This window comes from Medicago sativa, chromosome 6, assembly GCF_051527215.1.
Source record: "Medicago sativa cultivar Bolivia chromosome 6, Bolivia_mono, whole genome shotgun sequence".
Classification (NCBI taxonomy): domain Eukaryota; kingdom Viridiplantae; phylum Streptophyta; class Magnoliopsida; order Fabales; family Fabaceae; genus Medicago; species Medicago sativa.
In genome coordinates, this window is record NC_140754.1 from 42,343,520 (window position 1) to 42,362,672 (window position 19,153).

General features: G+C 32.5%; 2 long non-coding RNA genes across 3 annotated transcripts; both read right to left on the reverse strand.

The window, feature by feature from the left end:
• Positions 1-653: 653 nt before the first annotated feature.
• LOC146915244 (uncharacterized) lies at positions 654-2,822 on the reverse strand. Of its 2 annotated transcripts, none has more exons than XR_015014526.1 (4): positions 2,147-2,822; positions 1,363-1,898; positions 1,201-1,255; positions 654-1,001 (listed from the first exon to the last, which is right to left on the reverse strand). It is a non-coding gene; the product is annotated as an uncharacterized LOC146915244 (long non-coding RNA). The 2 variants fall into 2 exon arrangements; XR_015014525.1 differs by having other exon boundaries at positions 1,754-1,898; positions 2,147-2,746.
• Positions 2,823-14,038: 11,216 nt separating this feature from the next.
• Positions 14,039-17,223, reverse strand: LOC146915245 (uncharacterized). Its single transcript, XR_015013279.1, has 3 exons — positions 16,930-17,223; positions 16,454-16,650; positions 14,039-14,391 (listed from the first exon to the last, which is right to left on the reverse strand). It is a non-coding gene; the product is annotated as an uncharacterized LOC146915245 (long non-coding RNA).
• Positions 17,224-19,153: the final 1,930 nt, after the last annotated feature.

Sequence of the window (19,153 nt, forward strand, 5' to 3'; positions counted from 1 at the left end):
ATAAATCTTATTATAAACGGTACTTCTCTAGCTGGTAATTTATCCTCTCTTCATGCCTCATCCTCCATGCTATATTTTGTTCTTCTTAATTAATGCCTTATCTGTTAAAGTAAAATATGGAAACGCTCCAAGAACCAAAGACGTCCTTTGGCATCCCCCAGTTTTTAATTGGATTAAACGTAACATAGATGGTGCTTGCAAAGGAAATCCTGGCCCCTCTAGTTGTGGAGGAATTTTCAGAAACTCATTTGCTGAATTTTTAGGCACTTTTGCCTGCAATTTAGGGATTTCAAACTCTTTAATTGCTGAGCTAAATGGAGCCATGCTTGCAATTGAAATTGCTTCTCAGAAGGGAAGGAATCGCATTTGGTCGGAAACTGATTCTGTGTTAGTAACACCATTTAACCGTTGCCTAAAAGAATAGGAGACGCTTTTCAGGGGTCTCCTATACGAGCGTCGCCTATTGTCTTTGGGGACGATTTTTCACACTCTTTGGGCACAGTTTTAAAAAACGTCGCCTATACCTTAAGAATAGGGGACGCTTTTTCATGGTATCTACGGCTACGTTTTTAAGCGTGGCGATTAGTGGCTACAATTGCAAAGCGTTGCCATAAAGTAAAACATTTTGTACACCAATAAATTGAAGCCATAGCTTATACTCAAAAATATAAATTTTTAAAATTTATTTTGTTATAGCTATACAAGAACAAATTTAACTACAGATTTTTAAAAGTTAAATTATAATAAAGTTGAGTAGTGCATGAGTTCAAACAATAAATCAGCACATTGAAGTAAACAAAATGTCTAACATTACTAAGTACAAGCCTAACAAAATACATAGTTCAGACTAGTTCAACACTTTCAAGTTCAAGCCTAAATAAAAAATCATTCAACTTTGTCTTGAAATTCATCACCTACAACATCTTCTTGAAATTCATTATCTACGCCTTCATCTTGAAATTGATCTTCTACATCGTCATTTTCATCATCTTCATTCATACCTTGTTATATAAGAAAGTGAAATAAAATACATCAACCATAGATAGCATCGGTTTAATGGACAATAAGAAAGAAGAGATGGGAATGTAAAATATTCCAATTCAACTATTCAAGCATAAATTTCTTGAGAGGTAACAAACTTGATGACATTTTGAACAACACACAACATTCAAGAGAAACAACAAAAAGGTTAGTGCATACCCGATATGTTTTCTACGATTTCCTCTCATCTAGATAACAATAATAGTCATATTTCCTGCAAGTTCATCCAAAGACAACAAATCATTAATAGGTTTGAATCAAACCCATAACAAATATCACTATAATAAACAAGAATCTCACAACAAAAGGTCCTAGAATTACTTCAGCATCAAATTACTAATAGATTGTATGTGGGGAAAGAGCAACAATTATGATATGAAGGTGGAAAGTAACACTCTCAATTGACACATTAATATCACTTGACAGTCCAAAAATTCTGTACCTATCAAAATAAAACAAATCAGAAGAAAAGGGAGAAAAAATCATATCAAATTATATTACACCACTAATGATATAATATACAGTCTAACATACCAACCCACAATGTATCCCTCACTTCAGCCTCTGACTCACAACTTAAAAATGGCATCAAAGAACCAACGCACAAGAAAAATCAATGCAAAGAATTGAGGACTCATACATTATAGTGCAGATCAATACTTAATAACATTAACTAATAATAAGTTAACTGACAGCAAAAGAAAAACTCAACTGATCTACAAATGTAACTATCGTTTATCCGTCTCTCAACGTCTCCAATAGAAGCCACCTTGCTCAATTGTTGTCGGTCGCGTGTCACATCCGCAATGGTTTTTGTCAAAATCTCTTGATGTCCCTTACAAAATTTCCTACCAACTCTGAAACCCAAACAACAAATATCACACAAATTTAGTTAAAAAATTTAATCAATTCAAGACTGAAGATAAACCCAACAGGGTATTAAGTTTAAATGTAAATTGTTTGATAAATTAAATCAAAATTATTTAAAATTGATGAATCATTGATAAATATTATTGAAAAGCCTAATTGAGTCATGAAACTCTAGATCCAATGATATGTATATAAAAATGAATGCAAACGAATGATAACAGTGAACGAAAATTACCTTGGCGCAATATTCAAGGATGACGATGAGATGAACAGGAGCATCGACAGACACGTTCAACATATATCTTTGAGAAATTGGGTGATTCAACTAAAAGAAATAGATAGCTAACCTTATCGCTCCCTGAGGTGACCTTCTTAGCGCCACCAGTTCCTAGGGTTTTCCATACCATGAGATTGGGAAATCAAAGGGATTTGAGGCGTAGTAAAGTTTCAATCAAAATAATAACCGCTTTTCTATTCTGTAAAATCGCAATATGTTACTGGCTTTGAGACCACCGTCATCGAAATCGAAGGGAGTACGGATTCCAGGCAACTGTTACACTTAAAGATTTGGAGAGGATTTGAGGCGTGAACATGAAGGGTAAGGAGAGGATTCAGAGTTCACCGTATGAGATAGGGAACAAGGTCGAAAGATTGACTATAAGGGATATCCTAATTAAATGGGTTTAATTTGAGGAACAAAGTCAAAGTTTGAGGCGTGAAGTGTGTGGAAGGGATGAAGTCATGTGTTGGAAGATGAATGTCTAGTCATGTAATTTCAAGTTAAATGCTTATCTTCTTTTTTCTTTTTTTTAAATAGTTTATCTTTTTATGAATTACGTGTAATGTTTTTATTTTCTTATTTTGTCTTTCATGAAATAGTTAGTTCTAATGTTTACGTGTAATGTTTATTTTGTTTTTCAAAAGGAGGAAACTTCTATGTCATATTTCTAAATTGAGGTTTATTAGTATTTTTATTTTCTAAATCTATAATATAACAATTATTTTTATAAAATAAAGAGCTATGTAACGACTTTTATATTTTAAAAAATACAATTTCATAAAGAAATATCATTTGATTGTTTATAAGAGTCATATTAAACTTTTTACATTTTTTCGTAAAGGATAATCAATATTCTCTATATGATTAATAAAATTTTAGAAAAACTAAATTTTATTTCACCGACAGTTTCGGTGAATAAGATTTAGTTATTATAATTCTAAATGATTGAATTTTTTTTCTTCAAAAAATATAACTTATTAAACTATTAATTTAGGATTTGGTAGGTATACCAGTACAATCAAATTTTTTAGCGTAACTTAGAATTTGACCAAAAAAATATATTATGTTTATACATACTAGTGTTCAGACCGGCACCCTGTGTTCGACTGCCCATTTTTTTTTTGCGCCTAATGCATATAAATTGGGATGGATAAAAATGTGTTTAAATTGTTCCTCTATCCACTATTGTTCGGTCTCTATAAAAAATGTGTACTTGTATTAATCTGGGTTGCATTGGATTAATCTGGATCACTCAATCACAAAAAATAAAAATAAAAATAAAAAATAGTAAAACTTACCAATTGTCAAAGCTTATCAAATTTATCATTATATGTGCATTTCGTACCTACACAAATTCATTTCATATTTAAATAAATATTAGAAATTTAATCTAGTTTTAATAAATATGTCTCTAAAAAAAATATGTTTAGAGAGAAACAAATACCACAAAATATTTTTTTAATTATAAATATAATAAATTAGAACCATTAACAATATGTTATAATTTAAAATAAGAGTAAAATTAACCACTTGAATCATGTGAGCAACGATATAGTGATTGTGTTTTCATGGTGGAATAGTTAAATATAGGCAAAATTACACTTTTAGTCCCTTAACTTAATTTTAGGTAACAATTTGCTCCTTTATCTTTTTTTTTTTCATTTCAAATTGTTCCTTGTTGTTCATTTTCATATACATTTTCAAGCTTCAAATTTAATATTCTTATGCAAACATAGACAAGGATCATAGATTTGAAGACTGAAAGACCATAAGAAAATAAAATCGTGAATTTTAAGCTTAAAAATTCATATAAAAATGGACCAAAAGGACAAAATTGAAATGAAAAAAAGATAAATGACTAAACTGTTACCTAAAATAAAGTTAAGGGACTAAAAATGTAATTTTGCCTTAAATATAATAGAGAAAAAGTAAACTTTACCACAAAATAGTAACTATGCCAATTTTCATGTTTTTTTTTAAAGAAAGAAAAAAATTAAAAAGCGGTCAAAGGTATGTTGACCAAACCAGATTGAAGGGAAAATTTGTGTTTTTTGGTAAACAAGCTTGGAGGGAAGATTACTACCAAAAATTTGATATTACTACAAAAAATTTGATGTTAGTGAAATTTTAATGCAACAATCTAAAATTGTCCCCAAAAGTATTAAAGGGGATAGTTAATGGTTGTCACCAAAGAAATAATAGTGTAACGCTCCAAAATTGTCCCCAAAAGTATCTAAGGGGACAATTAATGATTGTCACCAAAGAAATAATAGTGTAACGCTCCAAAATCGTCCCCAAAAGTATTTTAGGGGACTTTTATCAGGGGTTGCGAAAATATTTTTGGCAACACTCATAAATCGTTGCCTTAGAGACTTTTAGGGGACAATTTTTGAACGTTCCCTAAAAAAATGTTGCCAAAGACAATAAATGGTGTAGTGTAACTTTAACTTTCAAGTCAATCAAAATTGTTCCTTGGCACTTAAGAAACAGGTGGCAAAATTGTCTTCATCCATGTTCTTCTATGTCTTTCTTTATAACTCATATTTATAGGGAAGGTAACCATTGCGCTGATAAATTGGCAGACATTGGTTTCTCCATTCAATCTCCTTTTTGGTGGGATACTATTCCTAGGGAAATCATCTGGGATTATGCTAGAAATAGATTGGGTTTACCTCTCTTTAGGTTTTGTTAGCTTTGAGGGTCAGGTTCTTGCCCCCCCTCTTTTTTGTTGTTCCTTTTCTTTTTTTTATCAATCTAATGGGGCCTGTCTGTTGATAGGTTTCCTTTAAAAAAAAATAGCTTCTACATAGTATTTGAAAGGGACAAATGATTTGAGGCAGATGAATATTGAAAAAGGAATGATATGCTCCAATGATGGTTAACTAATGGTTTCTATGTAAAAAATGAGGGATATATGATAGTTAATTATACAATTTTTTTTCTTCTTCTTATTTTTCTTAGGCGTATGCAATCTGCTTTTATATGTTAAAAAAATCCTTTTTGTCTTTTTAATTTATAGAGATGAGGTCTTTTAGAGGCAAAACATAGTAAAAATAACTCATTATCATATGACCATTGTCATGAGACAATTTTATTACTTGTTGTCTTTATTTTAATCCTCAGGGCCGTCTTAACAAATTCATAGGCCCGGTTTTAGTTTTACAAGAGATGCAAAAAAAAATTAAATTTTGGGCCCCAAAAAAAATAAATAACTCATTCTAAAAAAAATAAATAACTCACACTTAAAAATAATAAAATAAATTATTAAAATTATTAATTAATAAAAATAAATAACTCACACTTAAAAATAATAAAATAAATTATTAAAATTATTAATTTAAAATAAATTATTAAATTCTTCAATTATTATTAAAATTATTAATTTAAAATAAATTATTAAAATTATTAATATTAATTATTATGAATCACACTTTGGTGGGAGTAGAACAGTAGAACACATGACCTCCCACTCTACAAAAACAATACAAAAACAAGCCGCGCCACTGAAGCATGCTGAACGGATTGAATTTATTTGCTTTGAATAGCCATACAACCATTAATTATATGTCTTACATATTAAAAAACTAATGTTGGGCCCCAAAAAAATTGAGGCCCGGTGCCATAGCCTAGCCTCGACAGGCTATGGGCCGGCCCTGTTAATCCTTATAGATTGGAATAAAGTTTCTAGTACATTAGAACCGCAATATAAAGTAGGCGTGTCATGGACCCCTATTTTAAACAAATTAAACCTTTAGTCCCCTTTCCTAGTTTTCAAAAAATATTTCTAAAAAGATATCAAGGTGACCCGAACATATCAACATACTTATTTGATTTGATTTTTTGGTTTGATTTATTATTAATAAATTTATCAAGTACAATAAAACAATCACCCAACAACTTGGAATAAGAAGAAGAAAAAACTAAAAGCTTGTAAGTTCATGAGAGTAATCCAAAATTTAGAGACGAACTCCAATGACGTAAAAAAGATGCATACAATTTTTAGTCCTTTAGAATTAGATAGAATTTATTAATATGAATGAAAGACTACGATCTCATATATCACGCTAAATCCCAAAAAGAAAGTGAATTTTTGTATAAAGAATTTCAATTATATTAGGCATGTTAAAAAATAGGGAAATGTTAACTTGTGCCCTCAAGGCACAAGTTAATGATTCAAATATAGAAAAAAATTATTGGAATGTGTGCATTGCATTTAATATTTAATTTTTTAATCATTTAAATGCACAAAATTTTATAGAAAGTTTCTTCTTTTAGGTTTCTTAACATGTGCCCTAACGGCACAAGTTAACACTACCCTAAAAAATATTATTCAACAATAAAAAAGGACATTAACAAATAGTTGTGAAAAAGAAGAAATCTAATTTATATATTAACATGAAAGAAAAACTATGATCTCATATATCACGCTAAATCCCAAAAAGAAAGTGAATTTTTTATAAATAATTTCAATTATATAAGGCCTGATTTCTTCAAAAAACGATAGAAGGCATATGAGAACCAAAAAAATATTATTCGACAATCAAAAAGGACATTAACAAATAGTTGTGAAAAGAAGAAATCAACTTTTCTTAATAATAGGTATACAAAAAGGCATCTTAAGAAAGCATAGAAAGTTTCACTCACATGAAAAAAATTACATCATTAGTAATCATGCAGTTTTCTTTTAATTGTTATACTTGAGACCAGAAAACTAAATAGAGAAAAAATTGCATTAATCTAAGAAAATAATGTTCTCTCTATGATCTTCCACGTTATACATGTTCCATGTATCAAACTTTTTTAGGGAATATATCAACCAATTTATCTGTTGTTGTAAATTTTGAGTATATTTCAAAAGTTTCAAATATTGTGTCATATATTTTTAATAGAAAATTATTATTATCATTATTATTATATTATTATTATTATTATCCCTTTTATTTTATTAGTCTAAACATTTTCCCTAATAATTTCTTTGAGCACTTGTTTTCTTCTTTAATGTACCAAGTCAAAAGGGATGTACAATGTGCTCCCCATTTCTGTGCTACGAGTGATGTACTCCTTATAACTTACTTATACACATGTAAGAGCATAACAGAAAGCTCCTTAATTTTTTTTTTTGAAGGAAAAAGCTCCTTTATTTTTGTTGACTTGGTTGAACAGTAACGGTCAATTTTAATTGATTTTAATAGTGCTTTTACTTTATGCTTTATGACTGATTTTTGCAGACACGTTTCTATTATATTTGAGAAGTTAGTGCCTATTTTTCCTAACAATAAAACTGGCAATTTCCATCTATATAAACAAGCTAGGCACATTTTAGTTTAGTAGTACGGGCAGTACCATGTTCTTTTCATAGGAAAACTGATGCACATTTTACTAAAATCCCTCTTGGTTTTTTATGCTTCAAGCTATATATGAATAGATTTTCCATGGGTCTAAGATATAACTCTAGGTTACATCCTCCTGAAAATATTTCTTCTTGATAGTTCTGCATCCTTGGTTTCAAACCAAGAAGAGTCTGCTGAATCCTGGGGGATCTGCGCTTATGAGGCGGATAAATCCTTAAGGACAGTGCGATCAGCACGCCTCAGGTTATATATCGGTTTACTATTGTGTAGGGTTCATATGGATTGTCGGTGGAGGATATTGAAGGAAATGTGTCAATGACCAAGTCATACAATAATACATAGCACATATAAGTTTATTTGATATCTCTCTTATTTATTCTCTTTAATATTTAATTATTTCTCATTTTTATGTATTGATTATTATTTTGAAGATAATTTTATATCAATATAATACAACATCTGTTGAAAATATAAATTGAAGCACACAAAAAAAAAGGAAAGAAATGAAAGAAAATAACAGTAAGATTCATACATCTATCCTTCTAAAGTGCATATGAAATGTAAAAGGCATTGAAACATACCTCTCATTTTCCCAATCGAGCACCAATGTTCGCATCGACAACAAAAAATCAAATAACAGTAAGATCAACCTTTATCTTTTCATCTAATCCAATCGGTCGTCCATATTTGGCAACCCCAACAGAAGTGCAGGTTTCCTTAATGGTACAGAGAAAAAACCTGTCCTCAGACATCATTGAGGAGTTAACAACTTCTTTCCATCTGCACAGATATTGATTGAAAAATTAAAATAGAACCAAGAAGAGAAGACAATGAAGGAAAAGTACCTCATTGAATTAATTGGAAATTTATTTTGGAACACAATTTCTGTTTTAGCAAGTTTAATTTCTTTATTGTACTTTTGTGCTAAATTACATAAAGGGTCTAGTCAAACACTTTCCTTAGTTAAATAGTAAGACTAAACAAGTGCAAATACAGAAAAATATAAAACCTATAATGAACTTAAATTAATCAAACATAGCACTATCCATGAAAACATGAGATAAAATATGGATGTAACACTCATACCAGACGTATCTAGAAAGTTTAGCACGTGCGTTGAATTTAGTACTGGATACATTAAAATATACAACAATAAAATTTCGAATGAATATTATTATACAACTAAATGTGTTCGTACATAAATATACATCTCAACTTGTTCAAAACATAAAGGTGCATCCTTTAACGTCTGTCTCATCCTCAGCGGTACGAACAAACACTTGTTGAATCATCCATTCGGTAACTAGCTTGACGTCCATCCTGTATATATCTGAAACAAAATAGGATTGGGATGAGACATAATGTCTCAGTGAGTTCCATCTAATCCTAGGCTATTGGCAACCTCAAGGGAAACCTACGGTCACCATGTGTCTACTTCACAACCTGACGGTTGATTATACGTGTGTGGGGACTTGCATGCTTAGACGGTGGTGCATACTAGGACCGTCGTAATTCATCTTACTTATTATAGGCTTACTATAATCTTATGTGTCATGGCGGTCAAGGGAACCTAAGACCACTATGCCAAGATACGGTAAACGCATCGAGGTCTTCATGTAACATGTTCATGACACCATCCTAAGCCGGACGATTAGGGAAACCTAAGAACGTCATCGGCATCACATTCTTTACTTGTCCTAGTCATGACTTGTACTTAGCTTAACATACATGAGTTCATTCATGATCAAAATTATATCATACATAATAGCGTCTAAATTCATTATTCATTATGTTAGCGTTGAACAAACATTCTTATCTTGATTCATTGTACGGAAAGTCCCGGGTGGAGTAACCCCGAGTACAATCCCATACATGACCGATGTACGTACATCGAACTCCCTCGGTGTCGTGCAGGTCCCTTGCGGCTTGAACCGTTCCCCTTAGGTCGAGAACCTCCCGTATCCCCCTGGAGTGGATAACAAGAGACACGAACACCGCCATGCAGTTATTACATAGTCTTGCGGTTTCGGTGACATGCGGGTCCCTTACGGCTTGAATCGTTCTCATAAAGAGAACCCCTTGTATCCCCCTGATGTGGATAACAAGAGACATGCCACCTACTTATACTTGTCATGGTCTTGTCATTTATTTAGGTTAAACCTATTCATGCTTAAAGCTTACCTCGGAACCTTGATCGATCCGATCAGCGGTAAGTGTTCATACTTGTTCATTCATAACATGGTGGAGAGATAACTATCTTGTCCACGTCTTATGCTTGCTATATCTATCTTAATCATGTGCGAAGATAACATACTTCGCTCCTAATCATCCTAGTGATTCATGCTATCATTCTAGTTCTCGACTACTATGTCGAGGCTCTAGTTCTTCCCTTTCCTTAAAGATTATCTTGCTACCCAAATCAAACATCATACTCTCGCTTACCATACTTTACCATACTTGCCAAATACTTGTTTCATTTATAAGAAGGTCTCCTTTTAAAACTTTAACAATTAGGATCTTGGTTTGAGGGGTTTATTTCTCTTAAAAGACTGCACAAGAAAAACCGCTCGCGAAACGCCGAAACGACCTGAGGCGAACAAAACAATGGGTTCCCCCACTGTGTTGCTCGCCTAGGCGAGTGGAATTACTGGGGAGGTGAGCTCTTACTCGCCATGGCGAGTTGGGGGCGAGCAGGACCCCCTGTTCGACCATCTAGCTCGCCTTGCGAGCAGTTTACTCGCCGTGGCGAGCTGTGACAGTCCAGCAACTTCAAAATTGATATTTTTGACTTAAAAACCTCAAACCAAGCATCTCCAAGTGCTATATGACCCTTAGGATCATTAGAAACCTATAAAAACAGTCCTGGAACAAGTATGCACAAGTATAGCAAGCATGATAAGAAAAGGGGCAACTAAACATATACTTAAAACCCTAGAAATTATCATATGATTCATATTAATTAACAAGGTTTAAACATAATCCCAAAGGGAGGGAAACTAACTGAACAATTGCTTGTCCTCAAGCAAAAAGCAAGGGACGACAACAACATAATTCAGAAAAAAACATAATGAACTAAAAATCAATTGCATTTTTATTTTTCAAGGCTTTGTTCTCAGGATGCATTTATCACAACCTAAACACTTTTCAAGGATCACATCAACCCTACAACAGTTTCAAGTGAGTGTGTGTGTGTAGTCCAACCCTTTTCTTGCTACTGTATAAGACAGATATTATGAGGAACATGTTCTATCCTTAATACTAAAGTAACCGAGAAAAATCCTCTCTTCATTTCGTATAAGAGAGATGGGAATTTAGTTAGAATTAAATTAACAATTTAAGCACAAGGGGCTGCAGATTGCTTAGGGGCTATCTATCCTCATAGGAAGTCTTTATGGAGAGGGTGTCCTTTCCTCCTAGATTCAAAATCACCCTAAGTAGTGCTGCAAATTTTTTTATCATCTCCGCGTAGGAAGTCTTTATGGAGAGGGTGTCCTTTCCCCCACATGTTGGTGTCATTCTCCCGCCCCATTTTAGTTTAACATATTATAACAATAAAGCACATTATTTCCCACACAAACTTATACTACTTTTACTCTAAAGACTTTTAAGGGTCTAAGTTACCATTAAAGTTAGAACGTGCTCTTTAAAATACCAACCTACACAATTACTCAAAGACTGCAACTTTGTGCTTTTCTCAAAAAGAGAATTTTCACATTGAAACATGATATGAGATTAGTGAAACTTAAAAAGGGAAAAGGTGTTTACATGCACAAAGTCATCGTCGAACTTAGCCTTAAATTTATTTATTTATTTTTTTATTTTTTTTTTGAAATTTTATTGGTTCATAAAACGGGAGAATTAGACAACAAAGCAAAAACTACACATTTTATTGACTCGATAATTAAGACTTAGACTGTTAAGGTGGGAAATTCCTCCCCCACACTTAAAACTGACATTGACCTCAATGGAAATAAATAAAAATAAAAATAAAAGAAAAGTATCGTATCCAAAAACTTGACAGGGCCGCAAGTGTACGGCTATGTCGGTTTTAGTATAAAAAGTATCGTATCCACAGAGACCAATTTAACAAGTACCGCTTCTTGTTGTTTCTATGTTTATCTAAGGCGAAACCAAATAGTTTGGTATTGCGCGGAAAATAAAAATGGATTTTAATTAATTAATTAAAGGTAGAGACCAAAACGACAGTTTCCGACGACTTTCGTCACTCACGTAACTTTGCGCTAATTAAATAGTAACGAGAAAGATAAAACTTTTGTAGAAAGTGTTGAACAAGAGACACTGTTTGCTTTCGCAATACGTTGTCGGAATTTTTAGACGCGTAACTCCCTACTTTCGTAATGTATAGTTACAAGCTTAAAAATTCCCTTTTCTTAATTCAATAAATTCTTAATTAAAAGAAAAGAAGTGCTTTCGCTTTAACCTTTTCAATTAAAAATATGACTTTTTTAAGTTGGATATCGTTTTCGCTCTTTCGACGCGTAAATGATGTCTCTGTGTCTCTACTTTCGTAGTAGACTTTTTAAAGTGCAAAACAGAATTTTCAAAACAAATATTTAGATCCTCGTTAAAATAAAAAGGCGCGCATATTACATGAGTTCCGTCATACGAAGGAACCTTCGTTTTGGACTCAATTTAACTACTCACACATATTAAAATAATACTCTAAATTTATCTTTGATGAATTCATACTAAAAAAAATAAATAAAAGGAACCGAACCTGTATAAAAGCTGGATACGTTAAAGGAAAAGAATAGTTACGGCAAGCATCAAATGAAATGATGATAAAACAAGAATAGCATCAGCCAGGCAAGCACGCATCATTGGTTAATTGAACACAATCAGCAACTAGCAGCAAGCAAATAGTAATTGAAATGTAAACTGAGTGACGCAGCCACAAGTAAATGAATTGGAATCAAAGTATATATGTCACAGCAATATGATGGGAATCCAAATATATAAGTAGCGATGGAATTAAATAGACGTGGCAATGGAATTATGAATAGTAATTGAAATTGGAATAATATTTGAAATCAAATGAGTGCATAGGGCTGAATGAAAATTGCCGAGAAATAAAGGTTCATGAAAAATAATATTGTGCTGTCGCTGGGGTTTTCAAGAAATAACAAAATAAAATTGAAACTTAAAAACTAGGGTTCTGAAAATTGCGGTAGCTAAAGATATCACAACTGAGTGTCTCATGTGCTTTTAAAGTGTAATTCTTGAGCAGAAAAATTGACAAAGGTCGTTGGGCTTGTGACACATGATTTCTTTCTTTTTCCTCCTTTTTCTTCACTTCTGCTTTTTACACCTTATGTTTCTGAAACACATGAAAGTACTAGCCAGAAGACATACAAAACACAATAAACGACCCTAAAATAAATAAAAATTAAACTATCTAGACAATGTATTTTGCGTGTTATCACTAACTAAGGAACTCACATAAACAAGTTTCTTGTGTTTGCTCCAAGTTCCAAGCTCAAGCCATTCTAAACCCTAGCTTGGTCCATTTGCATATCTTAGCTCATACCTTTCCAATATTGTTGTTTTCTTGCACTCCAAACACAATAATCTTTGCTTGTTCATCAACCTTCAAGTTCCTAATCCAACTCAAACTTTCATCTCCAAAACCCTAGCTCTTGATTCCAATATAACCTCAAGGTTGTTTCTTGCTTAACTCTCCAATTTCATGCAACATGATCAACATAAGCTCCCAAATCATCAATCAAAAGCCTTGGCCTCTAATTCAACCCAAACCCTAACTTTTGAATCCATCCTTGAGAGGAGAAATGAAGAAATCAAACAAAGTTCAAGCTTCCTTTAACTTAAAAGATCTTAAGGAAACATAATCCAAAAGCTTGCCAAGAGAGGATGAAGATTTGGGAAGATTTGAGGAAGAAAAGGAAGAAGGAGGGCGTGAGAGTAGAGAGAAGGGAGAGGAAGATCTTTTGCCAAAAACCTAGAGAGAGAAAAGAGTTGAAGAATGAGATATTTTGGGGCCTTTTCCAAATAAATATCCTTTGGTGTACAATTACCATAATGCCCCTGCCTCAAGCGTGTTTAATACGACTCTGAGACTTAGCTCGTATTTGACTGTCATCACTTAATAATATACTCCATAAACTTACTTTCCTTTATACTAATCTTGTGGCCCGATCGACGGTAATATTCCGACACTGATAAGCGGGATATTACAATGGACAACATATTCATATAATTATCGTTCATTGCTGTAGGAATAGGATGCTTAATTTCATTGAAATACCATCATAGTCATTGATATATTCGTATTCAAAAGGTTTTACAACTTCCAATAATCAAATATTTATTAGATGCATCTTGAAATCCAACATGATAAAGACTGTATTATTCCCATCAAATTGCCCACGTAAAATTAAGTTGAACTATAAATTTGTGTGTGAAAATCAATTATAGAATGAAAATCTTCTTCAAAAATTATTGAGGCAGAATTAATCTACTCAACAATAAACATACATGTCAAAATTTTGGTCCTTTTTGAAATGGAACCAAACACGTACAGTTTATAAGTGTAGATAATCTAAAAAAAATATCAAAATTGTAATGAGATTAGATGTATCATGTGGTGTGAATAATGTGAGATGATACTGTCCAAGATTTAAAGGCAAAGTGGCAAACCCGTTTAAAAGTTGGAACTGGCAACGGGTGTGATGTAAATAATTTACAGTGTGATGATGCTCATATATTTAACACGATGAATGAAGTTTAAGCTAGGCCATTTACATCAAAATGATCCAAATGAAGCATCTAACCATCCATCAAACATTGTGCAACGCATAACACAACCCTCATCTGCAAAAAAATACACCATTGATGCTCTTCAATTTTAGCTAGTGATCAAAATAATCACAACAGGCAATTATAAAAGTAGAATTAATAACGTCAAGTATACTTTACAATAATAATTCTATGCCAAGAAAATGTTGTCAAGATCGTTGTGAATATTAAACATAAAATTATTATAAAGCGATGCATTGGGCCTTATTTCAGAGCTTCGACTGTATTCTGTAAGTGACATAACAGATGAAGAAGTTTTCTTAAAAAAAATAAAATAAATAAATAACAGAGGAAGAGAGTAATTTCTCAGAGAAGCTAATTACATTGGACGGGGCCCAAATTTTCCAAACCTTAGCCAGTGGCGGAGCCAGACAGAAAAGTTTGGGGTGGCCGCCATAAAAAAAAAACGAAAATATATAAATCATATTGCATATAACACATTTAATATCCCCCTTGTCACCCCCTAGTTCCGCCACTGACCTTAGCAAGAAAAATGAATATCCTCGTCATGTCACACTGATATCACATTACTTCTGGATACTTTATCATTTTCAAGTGCTTTGAAATATATATGGAAGCAACATGGGTACATGGTTACTATGCATATTCATTAGTGTATAATGTGTATTATTTGTGCTTGGCTGGCCTGTGTTTGGAAGTAGTCAAATATTTTAATTACTTGCAACATTAGAAGTATTATTGAAATAGAAGCCACTATCTCTCAACGACGACGTCCGATCTGACCTTCATGGCGAATACTTTAACTTCGATGTTCTCTCTGGTTTATATGTCGTAAATCACTTACTTGTTTGTTTTCATCGACAACGTTCACTTGTTTCGAGAAATATTTATCAATATATATGTGTGTTATGTGATCCTCTTTAGCTAAAATACACTAACCTGATAAATACAATCACTAAAGAACAATTAATCAAATTAGACAAATGTTACTACTAACTAGTATTTATCAAAATTTCAAATTTCAGAATTAACATTGCTAAAAATATCTTTTGGATTAGCTGTATAATAACAAGACACATGAGGACGATTACAATATTGACATGATTGGTGTATTGAGTCTCGTCTTATTTGAATCCCTCTAGCACGCCAAATATCTCCAGCACATACTCCTACAAAAAAAATCTAATATATGACAATAAACATGTCCATAGAACAAAGTTGGACAATAGTTCACCTGCTTTTTGCGAATAAACCAATAGGATTCAAAATATCCCAAGACCCTATAAATTCAACATAAAAATTTATAAGGGCTTGGAGTATTTTGAACCCTATTGGATTGATCGTACAAAGGCACATGAACCATTGTCCTGCATTAATCCATGTAATGTTTATTGCCATCTATTAGCTTCTTTTATAGGAGTCGGTGGTGGGGGTAGTTGGCATACTAAAGGGATTCAAATCAGGCAAAATTCATTACACCAATCGTGGCATTATTGGAATCATGCTCATATGTCTTGCGACTATACAGGTAACCCAAACGATATTTTCAACACGTGTAAAAGTAAAATTTTAAAATTTTGATAAATGCATAAAGGGAAACACGGAACTCTAATATAGCGATAAATCTTTCTCAAAGAGATATCACATTATTTCTGAATACTTTATCATTATATTTTGAATTTATCGGAAGCAATATGGGTATATGCCAGTGTATTGTCTATACTTGGTCTGGGTTTGAGATTAGTCAGATATTTTAATTATTTTCAACATTAGAAATATTAGTGAAATAACTTACTTTAAGCATTAGTTTTACTTTAAACCATTGGCAATGAATAGTTTCTTTTGACAATATATTTTTCATTATATATATATAAAAGTGATTACTAAATCAGACATAAGTTTTTAGCGTTACATGAAGTTCATGTATTTCGTCTCAAAAGTTGCTTTTAGGGTATAAAATGATAAAAGGTTGGTTTACAGAATCAAAGAACGAACCTTATCAATAAAATTTTAACTTTTATTATTGCATAATATCTCCTAGTGGTTGTAAGATCGTAATATTTATTGATGCTATGATTTAACTTGCAAAAGAAATGTAAAAGGCATTTTAACGTACCTCTCCTTTTCCAAATCGAGCACCTATGTTCGGGTCAACAATAACAAATCCAATAACAAATCCAATTGGTCGTCAATATTTGCAACCCTAGCAGAAATACTGGCTTCCTTGATGCTACCCAAAGTTAACATATTGGACTCAATTACAGAGGAAAAACCTTGTCCTCAGACGTGGTTGAGGAGTTACCAACTTTCCATCTGCACAGATATTGATTGAAAAATTAAAAGAGAGAACCAAGATGAGAAAATAAAGAAGGAAAAATACCTCATTTCACTAATTGGAAATTTATTATGGAACACAATTTCTGTTTTAGGAATTTTAATTTCATAATTGTACTTTTATGCTAAATTAAATTAAATAAAGGGTCTTGTCAAACACTTTCCTTAATTAAATAGTAAGACTAAACAAGTGCAAACACATAAGGCAACAACAGAAAAATAAAAAACCTATAATGAACTTAAATTAATAAAACTAACATAGCACTATCCATGAAAAAATGAGATAAACCACACTCAAACATTGTGCAACGCACAACACATCTCCCTCATCTGCAAAAAAAAAAAAAACACACCATTGATGCTTTTCAGTTTTAGCTAGTGATCAAAATAATCACAAAATTAGAATTAATAACGTCAAGTATACTTTACAATAATAATTCTATGCCAAGAAAATGTTGTTAACCTAATCATTAAGGTTATCGAAATTTATCGAAATAAAATAAAATAGACATTAGAGAAACTTATCGAAATTGATTGAGGCACAAAAGAACTTGGTCACTGTAATTTGTAAGTAACATAAGAGAGGAAGAAGCCTTATCTCTGAATCCGATACATATAGCCCTTTTAAATATCATATTGCACAACTGTATATTCTACTAATTAGGAGTGACCAACAAATACTGCCAAGTAAATAGGCCAAAATTAGTTTTGATTGACTAAGTAATGTAACGTGTTCAATTAGGCATGATAAAACACGTGGATGAAGCTAAATGACTTTGTCAAAATAAAAACGGAATAGAATAATAAATAATTAACTTTAAAATAAATTATTAAATAAAATAAAATTCCGACAATATAAATAAATATCCCTTAGTTTTTCATCTTTGGCTTTGTTTCATCTTTGGCTTTGTTTTGAACATCTTGACTAACTAGCAACAGACCCGTGCTAAGCACGGGCTGATCCTTAAATGAAAATTGCTGTTGACACGTTAGAGAAGGCTGGGACACACATGTAAAATACGCTTTTGCCCCCTCGGTAGTTAACTGTCGAGGAATTTAAAATCCGGCTGCAGTTAACTGCCGAGGATTTCCTCGGTAGTTAACTGCCGAGGTTTTCTGATTATGTTCAACACGACCAGAAGCAGTTCCAGTTTCTTTCTTTGTCTTCAAACACATCCAAAACCACCCCAAGTGCCCTTCAATTTCGATTTTTGAGCAAAATCAAGTGCATCATCTCCATTTAATCACAAGTAAGTATCTTGACTCATTTTTAATCATAATGTTAGTTTGTGTAGTTTTTTTTTTTAAAAAAAAAATTGGTAGTTTGCATGTGGTTAGGGTTGATGTTGGAATTGATATTTAGATGATTGCATGTACTGTATAATTGAATGTAGGTGTTGTGAATGTTGTTTGAATGAGTTTTAAGTACAATGTGGTTTTGAATGATGCCAAATTAACACAATTTGAATATGTTTGAAACTTTGCACACAAAGTGTTTGAAAAAATGCCCAAATGAGAATTGTATTGATTTTTTAGTTAGTTATGTACTTAGAGATAAATGTAGTTGATGGAAATGATGTTTAGATTATGTTTAAGTCGAATGTGGTTTTAGAATGTGATGTCAATGGTTTTAGAATGTGATGTCAATGGTTAGAATGTGGTTTTAGAATGTTATGTACTTAGAGATAAATGTATTGATTTTAATGATGTTTATTTGTTAAATTTTTGTGTAGATATGTCTAATCAAGAGCCACCGATTGATCCATCTAAAATGATTGGTGGTAGGCGTGCGATGACTCAAAGCCACCGGAAGGAGAGGCAAAGGGGGCACATCCCAAAGAGGGGAAGAGGTCGGAGGGCGGATGGTTCAGGGACTTCTCAGGCATCTGAGGCTTCTCAGGCGCATCCTGAACAGTCGCAGGTGGTTGACCCGACCCAGGAGGTGGAGTACCTGAACTATCAGGATCACCATGATGTGACTGATGGTGGGTACGACGAGCAGCATATGCCAGAGCAGCCGCATATGCCAGGAGAGCCAGACGAGGATGACATTGCTATGGCGGCTGCCCCAGAGGTGTCGCCTACGGACGCTCCCTTTCCTGGAGGACCGCAGGACATATCTTTGCTTCACTCTTATGCCAATCATGTGGCATTGCCGCTTTGGTACAATAAGGATGACGTAAGTATTGTTTTTTTAAATGTTCTTTCTTTATGTTTAATTATGTGTGTGTTTGTTTAATTATTTTCTTTATTTTTTCTTTCTTGATTTAATATGTTTTCTTAAAATGTTTTCTTTATATGTTTTCTCCATTTTATATGTTTAATATGTTTAATTATGTGTGTGTTTGTTTAATTATTTTCTTTATTTTTTCTTTCTTGATTTAATATGTTTTCTTAATATGTTTTCTTTATATGTTTTCTTAATATGTTTTCTCCATTTTATATGTTTAATATGTTTAATTATGTGTGTGTTTGTTTAATT